Here is a 14,818-nt window from a genome sequence, read left to right on the forward strand (position 1 = left end):
CCGCTTCGCCCACCGGATCCCGCCATGGAGGATCCCACCATGGATAATTCCTTAGATCCCAAGATCCCGCGGGCTACCCTCTCGCTGCGGCCCGCAGCACTGCCGCCTTTGAGCAAAACCCACATGTGTTTTAGAGGGGATCCATTGCTCTAGAATCACAGATCGGTGGCGCCGGAGGACATGCCAGGGATGCGTTTCAGGTGGTGGGTAGCAAGGGCAAATCGGATCAAGGAAGCGTCGCATCGATTGGAGAGAAGTTCCAAGGAGCTGCGCCTGGCGCAGCACAAGGCGAAGGTGCAAGTCGATCTCAGAGGAGAGATGCTGAGGGATGTCAGCATCTGGCAGCGTCGCGTTGATTTCGAGCTAGGGCTAATGGCAGATATCATATTCACAGAGTCGACTGCGGAGGAAAGAATGCACATGCCTGCGCAATGGCATGAGCAGCCGGAGCAAATGTTCAAATGGGCAGTAGGAGAAGCCAAATCCCGGGACCAGTTGCGGCGGCGCCGCTGGGCATGCATCATAGGCGAGGTGAGCTGCCCTCCTTCCTCGCCAGCGATGCAGTGACCTAGTCGGTTGCTGCTGCAGTGAACTTGCAACGCCATGTTGGTTTGCAACCTTGACAATCACTCCATCTATATGTATTGTATTCCTGTGAAAATACTTGGTCGTTTGGAAAAATATGGTAATTTATTTATCACTAGTTTTAGAATGCTTGGTCGTGACAATCAACCAAAGCCACAAGCAGAAGTCTCCATCGCGTAATACTTTACGGTCGGTCGCACCAACAGACTGTCGGTCGGACCCGCGTCTCACCGAAGGGACACACATCGGCTTGGTCTGACATGTACGACCAGTTACATCACCGACTTGTGCGACCGCATTTGAGCAGTGTAGTACTCCCTCTATCTCAGTTTACAAGTCTTGCACGTGTACCTAGATATTTAATTTGACCAACTTAATAAGAGGCATACATTACGAAAAATATATCATTACAAACTTCAAATATTCTATTTTTAATGATATATTTTTTATGTTAAACAATTTATTTTATATAAGTTACATTGATGACCTAGATAGACGTGCAAGCCTTGTAAACTGAGATGGAGGGAGTACTTGAAATTTATGTTCCACTAAACTCATCGGGAGCCATTTCGGGCCTCGAAACCAAAACCATCAATTAATCTTTATCTTGTTCCCATCACATTCCAAAGTACTAGTGCTACAATTAAGTGCAAGCCTGCTCACATCTACTAGTATGTACCAAACCTGAACGTGTTCCCACTATGCAGGTTTTAGTACTAGTGCTAGTACTTAGGTTATAAAAAGGGGAACTACCTAACCGAAAATTACTCTACCTTCCTCCTTATAAGTCCCTCTTCTTCGTACGTCCTTGCCATGGCCGGTGTGCAAAGCTCTAGGTCGAGAACTACTCGTAACAAGGGAGCGGCAACCAAGGCTGCGGAAAAAAGCAGAGAGGGCTTTCCGCCATGCAGAGACCTCGAAAGATCTCTCACGGGCAGGCGATGGCTCCCTAGCCGCAGAGGCGAACATGCCGAACTGGCGGCGCTGGAGTCGTTATCCCTCGACGGCATGCCTGATTAGCTCAATAAGCACCTCAATAAGTAGAAGGAGTTCATCCACGGCTCGGTGGAGCTGCTGAAGGAGAGCCTCGACGACAAGCCCGCTGAGCTCAATGAGCAGGGGGAGTTGATCGCCGGCTTGGTGATGCTGCTGAAGAAGAGCATTGCCTCGGAGAAGAAGGCGGCTGGAGAAATCCTGCAACTTCAGGAGGACAAGGTGAAGCTCTGCCACGAGCTCAACCTGCTGAAGGAGGAGAACGCCGGCTGGAAGAAGCTGCATGAGAATAGTAGTTCCTCGATGAAGATGCTGCAGGCCCTTGTCATGGAACAGAAGGAGGAGTTGGCGAAGCTCCGCATTGAGCACCCGGCTGCTGTCAAGGTACGTAATGCGGCCGTGAAACAGATGATGAAGGCTCGCGTTCAGAAATCCCGCATCATGGACAGAATGAAGAAGATGGTGGAGGAGACGCGCAAGGAGATGGAGGTCGTGGAGGCGATGAAGAAGCAGTTACGACTCCGCGGCTAGCAACCCTTCATGTAGTAGAGAGCAGCGCCCCAGACTTGTGTGTGCGTCTTCCTTCTTTCTTTGGGGTGATAATCTTCCTTCTTCTTTTGCTCCTGTGTTTCTTCTTTTGCTTCGGGTGTTTCGCCGCACGTGTCACGTTCTCTGCGAGGCATGAATAGAACAATGCTAACAATGAGATGACTAGCAAATTAGATTATTTTTTATTGCCATATGACACTGGGCTGCCGTGTTTCGTGCTCCTCCGGCGTACTACTCCAGTGGAAAACTTGAGTATACCGCACGGTTCTTTGCTCCTCCTCATGTCGTCGGCACATTTATACGAGCAGTCAAATCACAAGGCCCCGCCTTCCAGCAGTAATGAGCCGTCAAATCACAAAGGCCCTCACCTCTCTTGAAACCGACCAAGCTACACTGCCCCGCCCTCTAGCCTTTTAAAAATGTATACTTTTGTACAGTAGTAGTATCGATGGATTGCGCCATCGAGAAAAACTAACAAGATGAAATTAAAGAAAAAAGGTGGTACATATAGAGAGCGCTCATCGCCAAATTATGCATATAATACTATTAAAAAAGCTAGTACGTGCTTAAATGGGGTGCTAAATTATATTAAAGAAATTAGCATACCTATTTAATTCTTGGGTTCTTATTATTTATGCCACTAGTTGTGTATCACTACTCAGTTTTACCATTAGAAGTTACAACTACTCAAAAATGCCATCGATCCATGAGATGCCTGCTCAAAAATGCAATTAGATATCTAAAAAATGACATCGTTAAGTTAGATGTTTGTTCAAAAAATGCCATTAGACATTGTTATTTTCACGTCAAACCCGTTGACCATGTTATATGACAAAAATAAGCCGATTCTCACAATGATAAGTGTGGCCCCGCTTGTCAGGACTAACCAAGCAAATAATTTTACAGGAAAATAAGAACGCTGTTGGGATCAAGTAGACCCCACACTTTATTTTACTGTAGTGAGATAGAGGGAGAGCTGGCATGTTGGTCCATTGGTATTTATGTCATTATAACATGGCCAAAGAGATTTGAGTCACAATAATGGTGTCCAGCACAACACACCCCTCAAATAAAACTAAGCACCCTGAAATTCTTTGACAACTAAACTGCTGGCTATTTGATGTTGGCCATATATATTGTACGTATATAATGTGAAGAAACGAGTGGTAGTACTATACCAACTAAAAGATGAACTGTAAGAAATACTAGTATGTACGTACTGAAGAGTTAAAGTAACGAGAAGGAACATAACATAGTTCTGCTGGTGGCTTAGCACAACACACCCCTCAAATAAAACTAAACACACCTGAAATTAAACTAAGCAACTAATCCGGTAGACACTGCATTAGAACCACCATGAGCAACGACACTGCCACCCTACTCGGACTCCTCGTCCACGTGCTCGACTTCGTCCTTGTCCCTCTTCCTCTTGGGCGATACTTCTTTGCTTGAACCGCACACTTGCCTCTTGCTCTTCATCCAACCCTTGTAGATATTGAAACAAAGGTAGCCATCCATTGCAGCGTAGTGGATGTGTTCTATATCTAGTACATTCCACTCCCATGCATGATGAAACTTGAACGGAGGTTTCTTCAGTGTACCGCACGAAGGATGAACCATGGCTCCTGCCAGGGTCAGCATTGAAGGCTGATCACGAGAGGGCACCAACCCTTTCTTCTGGAGGTTGAAGGGGTTGCCTACAACGAGGCCTATCCGATCCAGGACATCCCTGTCATTCCTAAAGTCTACAGTAACAAATTTGACTCGGACGCCCTTGAGGAAGTTCTTAAATTCCCCGCACTCAACGTCGGCATGGCATATGTGGTAGACCAAGCATAAGTCATGCACGCAAACCTGGATCACGGCGGGCTTCTTCTTCTCTGCCTCCTTTAGATTCTTCTCCCTTTCCAGGACTGTGGTGTACTCAACATCTAGCCCAGCGACTCACTCATCTTTTGAGTTTTCGAACATGCGTCTCAAGAGAGCAAGGCATCCTTTCACCATCGCGGAAGAACGGGTGTAGATGACGTCGAACTCATCGCCGGTGATGGTTCTAACCTTGTACTCACCGCTGATCATGGAGATTTGGGACGCCATGGATTTGGGAGGAGGGTTAGGATTAGTGGAACTGCCGTAATGTGAAAGGATGAGACGACTAGGAGCGAACTGTCATAATGTTAAAGGACGTTTGGGGACGAGTAGGAGCGAACTGCCAGCGGTTTTTGTAAAAATGTTGAGTGGGGCGTGCGAACGGCAGGGTAGTGGCTTGCCTGGTGGATAAATGGATTCATGCACAGTACTATGGGGGCCCAATTAGATGTCATGTCTACGCGACGCCCAATTAAATGGCTTTCGATGTCATGTCAAGCGTCGGGAAAATTACAGGTGATATGAAGCTTTCCATTCTCCCATGATACGGGCTTCCGAGAGCCCTTGGATCTGAGATCAAACGGTTGCATGGCGTGATTCTAGACCTATGGGTGAATATCCTATCCTGGAGGGTTATTCTACAAATTTTCAGCAACTTAGCATGCGACCGTTCGATCTCAGATCCAAGGGCTGCCAGCAGCCCGTATCATGGTCGCGCCTACCGTCGCCTCGCTCGCGCAGTCGCGCCCTTGGAGATTTAACACGGTGCGTTAGGCTATCTGATGTTGGCATGTCATACATAGTCATCACGTAGTCACTCATACAACAAGGTTAGCTATTAGGTTGGCTATAAGAGTATTTTTTTTACTTCTCTCTATCTCTTTCTTCGTAGTATTTATTGCATTTGCCAAGGAGTGACCTCTTCCAATGAAATGGTAGTCTCAAGTCATTAAAAGCATGCACACCCCACGTCTCTTATTGGTTGATATGCCAAGAAACAAGAAATGATGTACTCCCTCCTTTTCGGTTTATAGGGCTTATCTCAACTTTTTTGTTTTTTCCAATTTATAGGGCTCATCTCCATCTCATTTTTAGTTTCCGAGACGCATTAAATCTTTGCATGTAAGAATTAAAAAGGAACACACCGATGCATGTAATGTTTCTACTTATCTAGTGGCCAAGCATGCATGCACTGCAATTAATCCAATTTAATGCATGACTTTAAATGGGGTAGTTTTGTAAAGTACGAGATACATTCCTCAACTCAAAAAATGCCTTGATTGATGAGATTTCAGATTTGAGCCTTATAAACCGGAAAAGAGGGAGTAGAAGTTAATGCACCACGCCTAAGTGTTTTGGGATTATTTGGTTTTCGTAAGATGGCTTGCACACCTAGACGGAGGGAGTAATTAACTTGCCACATCAGATTTTATGCCTATGTGACAGGCTTAGCACTTGTACGAGCAAGTACAATAGTGGGCTATAAGCCCGCTTACATGGCATTTTTGCATATGTGGAGGAAAGAGGCAAGGAAAAAGTGTAGGAGTGGGCTCTCATGCAAGAGCCAGCCTCTACATGGTGGCGCATTGGGAGAGGCACCTGTATACCATGGAGGTGGTCAGGAATCGGGAGACTCATGCCAGTCGTAGCGCCGCAGTTAAAATGATAAAATGGCAAGTCAAATCACTGGGCCCCACCTATCCAGCAGTAACTCGCTATCAAATCACACATCCCTACGTTTGCAGCAGCCTACTCCCTCATCTTCTCGCGTCTCTATCGAACCGACTAGGCGGAACTGCCCCACCTACTGAGGGAGTCCTAGATGAGGGGGTCCTCGGACAGCCGGACTATATACTTTGGCTGGACTGTTGGACTATGAAGATACAAGATTAAAGATTTCGTCCCGTGTCCGGGTGGGACTCTCTTTTGCGTGGAAGGCAAGCTTGGCAATTCGGATATGTAGATGTCCTCCCTTGTAACCGACTCTGTGTAACCCTAGCCCCTTCTGTTGTTTATATAAACCGGAGGGTTTAGTCCGTAGGACAACAACAATCATAATCATAGGCTAGCCTCTAGGGTTTAGCCTCTACGATCTCGTGGTAGATCAACTCTTGTAATACTCATATCATCAAGATCAATCAAGCAGGAAGTAGGGTATTACCTCCATCGAGAGGGCCCGAACCTGGGTAAACATTGTGTCCCCCGCCTCCTGTTACCATCCGCCTTAGACGCACAGTTCGGGACCCCCTACCCGAGATCCGCCGGTTTTGACACCGACATTGGTGCTTTCATTTGAGAGTTCCACTGTGCCGTCACGATAAAGGCTTGATGGCTCCTTCGATCATCGGCAACGATGCGATCCAGGGTGAGGTTTTTCTCCTCGGACAGATCTTTGTATTCGGCGGCTTCGTACTGCGGACCAACTCGCTTGGCCATCTAGAGCAGATCGAGAGCTACGCCCTTGGCCGTCAGGTCAGATTTGGAAACTTAAACTATACCGCCGACATCCGCGGAGACTTGATCTTCGACGGATTCGAGCCCATGTCAGGTGCGCCGCATAGTCATGACGAGCATGACTTAGCTCTGCCGTCGGACGGCGTTCGGGAGATCACACCTGTGGCTACTCCGGCCCTCAATCCGGAGCAGATTGCGCCATCCGAGGACGGGTGGATGGACCCCGCCACGGAGGCCGCACACTCAGCGGCGATAGAGCCGAATACTGACTTCACCTCCTACGAGACCTGTGTTGCCGGACCCTTGGATTCGTCCCCGGCCACGGGCTCCGAACCGCCTGCATCCGTGCCTATCGAATCTGATTGGGCGCCGATCATGGAGTTTTCCTCCGTGGATATCTTTCAGCACTCGCCCCTAGGCGACGTACTGAATTCATTAAGGTCTCTCTCCTTGCGAGGAGGCCCTTGGCCGAACTATGTCCGGCTCGAGTGGGAAGCAGACGGCGAAGAAATTCGTTCCCCACCCACCACCCACTTAATAGCCACTGTCGACGACTTAACCGACATGCTCGATTTCAGCTCCGAAGACATCGACGGTATGGACGACGATGCAGGAGAAGAACAGGAACCACCGCCCACAGGGCACTGGACTGCCACCTCATCATATGATATATACATGGTGGACACTCCTAAAGAAAGCGATGGCAATAAGGCAACGGAGGATAATCCCCCCGAGAAGCAATCTAAGCACCGGCGTCATCGGCGCCGCTCTAAGCCCCGCCATAGCAAAAGCAGCGATACCGGCACAAGAGACAATAACGCTGCAGATAGTGCCGAAGACAAAGACAATCCCCTCCAGCCAGGCTTCGAGCAGGAGGTTGGGCAAGCTAGCCCTAAGAAATAGGCGACAGACGGAGAATCAGAAGATGACACTTACATGTCCCTCTCCGAAGATGAGGCGAGCCTCGGCGATGAAGAATTTATCGTGCCTGAGGATCTCGTCGAGCAGGAGCGCTTCAAGCGTCGGCTTATAGCCACAGCAAAAAGCCTGAAGAAAAAGCCGCAGCAACTTCAGGCTGATCAAGATTTGCTAGCGGATAGATGGACCGAGGTCCTGGCAGTCGAGGAATACAAACTCGAACGCCCAACCAAAAGTTTCCCAAAGTGCAAGTTGCTACCCCAACTCGAAGAGGAAGCATTAAAGCCTACACTACCAGCGTATGATGTGGCTGACCGACCGCCCCGTGGCCGAGACAAAGCGGCATATCAGCCCGAATTCCAGCCCTCACCCTGTCGCCAGCCAAACAAAAACACCAAGGCCCGGGGAAACACGCAGGACATATGAGACGTATTGGAAAACAAATCAGGACATAAAAGATCGGTCTACGGATCACGGGGGCGCGCCTCAACGCGTGATGATGACCGTCATGCTGGATATACTAAAAGCAAATCCGGCCGGGCCGAATACAGCAGACAAGACTCGTATGAACTGCGTCGTGATATAGCCCGGCACAGAGGCGCCGCACACCCCCTATGCTTCACTGATGAAGTAATAGATCATGAATTCCCAGAAGGGTTTAAACCCGTGAACATTGAATCATATGATGGCACTACAGACCCCGCGGTATGGATAGAGGATTTCTTCCTCCACATTCACATGGCCTGCGGGGATGATCTACACGCCATCAAGTATCTCCCGCTAAAACTCAAAGGGCTGGCTCGGCATTGGCTGAATAGCTTGCCAGCAAACTCCATCGGAAGTTGGGAGAACCTGGCAGACACATTCCTGGACAACTTGCAGGGCACTTATGTGCGACCACCGGATGCTGACGATTTAAGTCACATAACACAACAGACCGGAGAGTTAGCCAGGAAATTCTAGACTCGGTTCCTAACTAAAAAGAACCAAATTGTCGACTGTCCGGATGCCGAAGCCATAGCGGCCTTTAAACATAACATCCGTGACGAGTGGCTCGCCCGACATCTCGGCCAAGAGAAGCCAAAATCCATGGCAGCCCTCACGACACTCATGACCCGCTTTTGCGCGGGCGAAGATAGCTGGTTGGCCCGTAGCAACAACACAGCAAGCAACCCTGGCACATCAGAGGCCAGAGATAGCAACGGCAAACACCGACGCAACAAACACAAGCGCCGCAAAAATGGAGAAAGTGCCGAAGATACGGTAGTCAATGCCGGATTTAGTGGCTCTAAGTCCGGTCAGCGGAATGGGCCACTCAAAAATGACAATTCGGGTCCGTCCAGTCTGGACCGCATACTCGACCGCCCATGCCAAATTCATGGCACCCCAGGAGCACCAGCCAATCATACCAACAGAGAATGCTGGGTCTTCAAACAAGCCGGCAGGTCAGGCGCCAAAAACAAAGATAAGGGGTCTCAAAGCGATGATGGCGACAAGGAGCCCAGATCACCGAATACAGGAGGGCAAAAGAAATTTCCCCCGCGAATCCAAACGGTGAACGTGGTAAACGGCGCCCACACTCCCAACCCGGACCGGATTCGCACCCCTAGGGATGTCGACTTAACGAAACCAGTCGTCCCACAATATAAACTAGGGCCGATCACCTTCAACCGCACGGATCGTCCGGTTAACACCAATCAGGGCAATCCAGCCGCACTAGTCCTCGACCCAATAATTGACGGGTTCCACCTCACACGAGTCCTTATGGACGGAGGCAGCAGTCTAAACCTGCTTTACCAGGACACAGTGCGCAAGATGGGCATCGATCATTCGGTGATCAAGCCCACTAAAGCCACCTTCAGAGGTATTATACCAGGTGTGGAGGCCAGCTGTATAGGCTCCATCGCCCTTGAGGCAGTCTTCGGATCACCAGACAATTACCGTGCCAAAGAGTTAATCTTCGACATCGTCCCCTTCCGTAGTGATTATCAGGCACTGCTCGGACGAACCGCGTTCGCTCGATTCAACGCGGTGCCACATTACGCCTACCGTAAGCTCAAGATGCCCGATCCGCACGACGTCATCATGGTTAATGGCAAGGCCGAACTTTCCCTCGGCACCAAGGAGTAAACGATGCTTTAACAGCAGAAGCAACGAGTGGCACCTTCCAATCGAACCTCGAGTCGACGGCCAGGCTCCCGGACACCGCCAAAGGACTCCGAACTACTTCGCGGCAGGATAGCCCGGCTCGTCCAGAGCTCAATTAAACACTCCGGCGAAGGCCAGAACAGGCCGCATACCGCGGCTCAACCGCTCTCCGGCACACAAACATTTCTTACATTCCCTTTGCAGGTTCACCCTTGCGCCGACCAGGACTGGCGATTTGGAAGCAGCTCGAACGCGCAAGGGAATCCTTAGATATTCCCCGCAATGACCATCCGACTATACTCCGGATCGGCACATAGCTTCTTCCCCCTAGTCTCAGCAGGTTCCACAGTCATATCTCTTTTTTGTCGCATTACCTGTACTCATACGCATCGATGTACCATTCAAATACAACATGTGGATTTATATGATGCTTATCTGATTTTATTTCTTATTGAAATTCTTTTTTCAAATGGCATACGTACGCCGCGATATGCCTTAAATATGCCAGGGGCTTCGTTTTACCCATAATACGGCAATAAAGTCCGAACACCTTCATGGAAGTTCGGCACCCCGAACTTATAGCATTATATGCATCAGCTCCGAATCATGTCTTGGGTCAAATGTTGGGTTTGCCCGGCTCCCATGTTTTGCTGCCTTACGTTCCGCTATATCGGCTAAGGCGGCACAGGGAGAACTACTGCGATTGTGTCCCGGTTCTTCCGGACGAGCACCTCAGTAGAGAAAGCCGAAAACTGACTGTCATGATACGGCGAGAGCTGGTCAGCTGTTCGAGAGGTTATAAAATCTTTAAGGATTTCTCCCGCATAATGCCATAACCAATGCAGCGTGCGATGGATCGGTTTTTTTTCGACCAGGTGCTTATAGAGCCCCTCGTGCGGTCTTCCGAACACCAGGGGCTGCACCTACCTTCCTTTTCTAAAGCTCCTATGGCTAAGTGAGAGTGATAAAGCCCTATAGTCCAATTGCCTGGTTCGTTGTGCTGAACACCTCCTTCGAAGGACCCAAAACTGGGATAAAGAGTGAGCAGGTTTATCCCGAACACCCCCGTACTTCCTACGTGGGGGCAGAAGCCGACGACTGGCCAACTCTCAGGATTAATATATAAAACGGCCGCGCAGGAGGATAAACTTTCATATAACAGGCAATAAATAACAGAAATGACCTTGTTCAACATTACAAAGGACAACATGATTGTATTCATGGAAATATAACATCCTTGGTGTTGCTCCGCCGCAAGGCAGGATCCTTTCAGGACACTTTCATAATATAATTCGGGCTTGCGGTGCTCCTTCCCCTCTGGCGGTCCCTCGGTCATCAGCTTTTCAGCATCCATCTTCCCCCAGTGCACATTTGCGCGGGCGAAAGCCATTCGCGCACCCTCTATACAGACCGACCGCTTGATGACGTCAAGTCGAGGGCATGCACTTACAAGCCGCTTCATGAGCCCAAAGTAGCTGCTTGGAATTGGCTCGGCGGGCCATAGCCGGATAATCAAATCCTTCATGGCTAGTTCGGCCGCCCTATGCAGTTCGATCAGCTGTTTTAGTTGATCGGCAAAAGGCACCGGATAATTCGGTGCTAGATACTGCGACCAGAAGAGCTTATCCGCAGTTTCCCTTTCCTCGGCTCGGTAGAATTGGGCAGCATCCGATATGCTGCGGGGCACCTCCGCAAATACCCCTAGAGAAATCCGAATTCAAAATTAGAAACATGATTTTCTCCTCAAACACTTGCTTTACATGGAAAAAAGCCTTACCCGCCGCAATCTTCGTCGCCTCTTGGATCTCCTGCAGGGTGCTTTGGGTTTCCCCCCAGGCATCGCGCGCGGCCTGATGAGCCCTGGTGAGTTCGGATTATTTCTCCGTGAAACTCTGCTCCAAGGTCTCGCATTTCTTCACGGCCTCTTGAAGCTCTTGCTCAACTTCAATAACCCTGGCCTCGTGCTTCTCACGAAGAGCCTGCTCTGCGGCTGCCTTTTTCTCGGCCTTGGCCACAACCTTCTTAAGAGCCTCGACTTCGGTCATCGTCCCTAGCGCAAATCATGAAACATATTTTATCATACTGGAAATTCGTTCGCAATAAACACGAACAGGGCTTGGCATACCTTGTTTATCTTCTAACTGCCTTTTCAACTGGCCAAGTTCTTCTTTGGCCCGCTCCAGACTTTGATTCAGTCCGGAGACCTCCGCAGTATGAGAGGTAGCAGTCGCTACAGACGCCTGCTTATAAAAGAAGAGAGATAGATGTCATCAACAGAGTCTTCCCGTGAACATAAATTTGATCCTTTGTTCGGTTCTTTCTTTCACCGAACAGTGTATCAGGGGCTACTATCCATACTATGACACTCTTCGAAACCTCATAGAACATACCTCAAAGCCTCTTACAAGGCTCATGCAGGCTTCATTCAGCCCACTCTCAGCAGACTGAATCTTCTCAATCACCGCACCCATAAGGGCATGGTGTTCATCGACGTTGGAGGCGCTCTTCAGCGCCGCCAACAAAGCGTCCGGCACCTCTGGTTGGACAGCGGTTGCCGGTGGAACAGGCACACTCCCTCCAGCCGAGGAAGGCCGCCTGCTTGATTCTGGAGCCGTATTGGTCTCCGGAATTGCGTCCGGCCGGGGGCCGAATTCAAGATGGCCCCCGCCGTCTACTCCTATGGGAATCTTCTCCCCCATGTCTCCGGCCCCTAAAGTTTGACCTCCAGGCGCCGCCTTCACGATCTCCCCCCCTCCTTGGCTTGGGTCCTTCTGGGACGAAACCTCGGTGTTATTCACATATTTGGGGGAAGGGCCTTCGGGGGCGTCCCGCTCTCCATAGCACCGAGCTCAGCAAATCCTCTGACGAGGATTGTTCGGTGCGGGACCTCGCCGGACTACAAAAAGTATGGCTCAGGTTAAAATATTATGCCATGATGAGTCTGGACGCATAATCGTGTTCGGATACTCACGAGTTTACCAGGGGCTGGGCCCTGGGATCCCACTCCGGGCCGCTGTCGACGGCGGAAGTGGACTCCTCCGGAAGAGGAGTTTTTCCCCTTTTAGGCGACTCGGCCTCCAAGTGTATGGAGGCCGTCCTCTTCTTTCTTCCCCCCACTGGGGATTCATCTTCCTCCTCCTCGTCGTCCTCTTCGGAGGCAGAACGGGCATTGGAGCCTTCGGATATTGTGTCCGAAGTGCCGCGGCGACGAAGGCCGCCCCGGGTCTTTTTGGCCTCCTTCTCGGCCTTCTTCTTTGGTGCCTTGTAAGGCGCCGGGACCAGCATCTTCGTCAGAAGTGGGCCGGCCGGTTCTTCGGGCAGCGGGGCCGGACAGTGGATCCGCTCCGCCTTCTTCGTCCAGCCCTAGGAGAGTTGTGGAAAACACATTAAGCATTTCCCTTGGGTTATGCGGATAAAATGTATGATGACTTACCGAGCTTGCAGGGCGGGACAGTTGGTACCCGCGGTCCTCGGCTGAGTCTGGCCATGATTTTCCGGACTTGAAAAGCACCTTCCAAATGTCTTTGTGCGAGGAGCTAAAGAGCTCTCACAGGGTCTGGTGCTTGGCCGGATCGAATTCCCATAGATTGCAAGTCCGGTGTTGACAAGGCAGGATCCGGCGAACTAACATCACCTGGACTACATTGACAAGTTCGATGTTCTTGTCTCCCATATCTTTAACGCGCGTCTGAAGCACCGACAGTTCGTCGGACGAAGACCAGTTCAGGCCCTTCTTGGGCCAGGACGCAAGCCGCAGAGGGGCTCCGGATCGGAACTCGGGAGCAGCGGCCCATTCCGTGCCGCGCGGCTCAGTGATGTAAAACCACTGCTGTTGCCACTCTTTGACGGAATCATTAAAAGGACCTATTGGCCATGTGACGTTGGGCATCTTGCTCACCATAGCGCCCCCGCACTCGGCGTGCTCGCCGCTCACTACCTTGGGCTTCACATTAAAGATCTTCAGCCATAAGCCGAAGTGTGGCGAGATGCGGAGAAACGCCTCGCACACAACGATGAATGTCGAGATGTTGAGGAAGGAATTGGGGGATAGATCATGAAAATCGATCCCGTAATAATACATGATGCCGCGAACGAACGGGTGGAGGGGAAACCCTAGCCCGCAGACAAAATGGGGGAGGAATACAACCCTCTCATGGGGTTCCGGAGTAGGGACAATCTGTCCCGCCGTCGGGAGACGGTGGCTGATTTTCTTGGCCAGGTACCCGGCCTCCCGAAGCTTTTTGATATCCTTCTCCCAGACGGTACAGGCCATCCACTTGCCTCCTGCTCCGGATCCGGACATTTTCGGAAGGCCTTTGTGGGCGGAGAAGACAAACACTCGGGCGCTGGAGCTCGAGCGAAGGGGAATGGATCGGGAAGAAGGCGGCGTGGGTGAAAAAGAGGAGTCCTTGTCCCTTTATAAGGGCGGTAGAAACTGTGCGCCTCCCCACTTGCGTGGTAAACTCGCTTATTCCCCAAGCACCGTGATTGATGGCGCGGTTGGGTTACCCACACCCATATTGATGAGAATCCCGTGATAAGGGGACACGATCTCTGCTTCGACAAGACGTGCCAGGAAAACCGCCTCGCAATATGTGCAGTAGATGGTTGAGAAAAACGGTTCGAATAATGACCGGGCCATGGCGTGATGTCGCGCTATGAAAGTTGTCAGTATATTAGATTTGTGGAATATTATACTCTCTACGGTGGTACGTGGAATTTGTTTTGCAGAGCCGGACACGATCCTTGTGTTCAAAATCTTCTATGGAGTATTCGGAGGAGGAACCCGCCTTGCAATGCCGAAGACGATCTGCGCGCCGGACTCATCGTCATTGAAGCCTGGTTCAGGGGCTACTGAGGAGTCCTGGATTAGGGGGTCCTCGGACAGCCGGACTATATACTTTGGCCGGACTGTTGGACTATGAAGATACAAGATTGAAGACTTCGCCCCGTGTCCGGGTGGGACTCTCCTTTGCGTGGAAGGCAAGCTTGGAAATTCGGATATGTAGATCTCCTCCCTTGTAACTGACTCTGTGTAACCCTAGCCCCTTCCGGTGTCTATATAAACCGGAGGGTTTAGTCCGTAGGACAACAACAATCATAATCATAGGCAAGCTTCTAGGGTTTAGCCTCTACGATCTCGTGGTAGATCAACTCTTGTAATACTCATATCATCAAGATCAATCAAGCAGGAAGAAGGGTATCACCTCCATCGAGAGGGCCCGAACTTGGGTAAACATTGTGTCCCCCGCCTCCTGTTACCATCTGCCTTAGACGCACAGTTCGGGACCCCCTGCCCGAG

This window comes from Aegilops tauschii, chromosome 5 (genome assembly GCF_002575655.3).
Source record: "Aegilops tauschii subsp. strangulata cultivar AL8/78 chromosome 5, Aet v6.0, whole genome shotgun sequence".
Lineage (NCBI taxonomy): Eukaryota > Viridiplantae > Streptophyta > Magnoliopsida > Poales > Poaceae > Aegilops > Aegilops tauschii.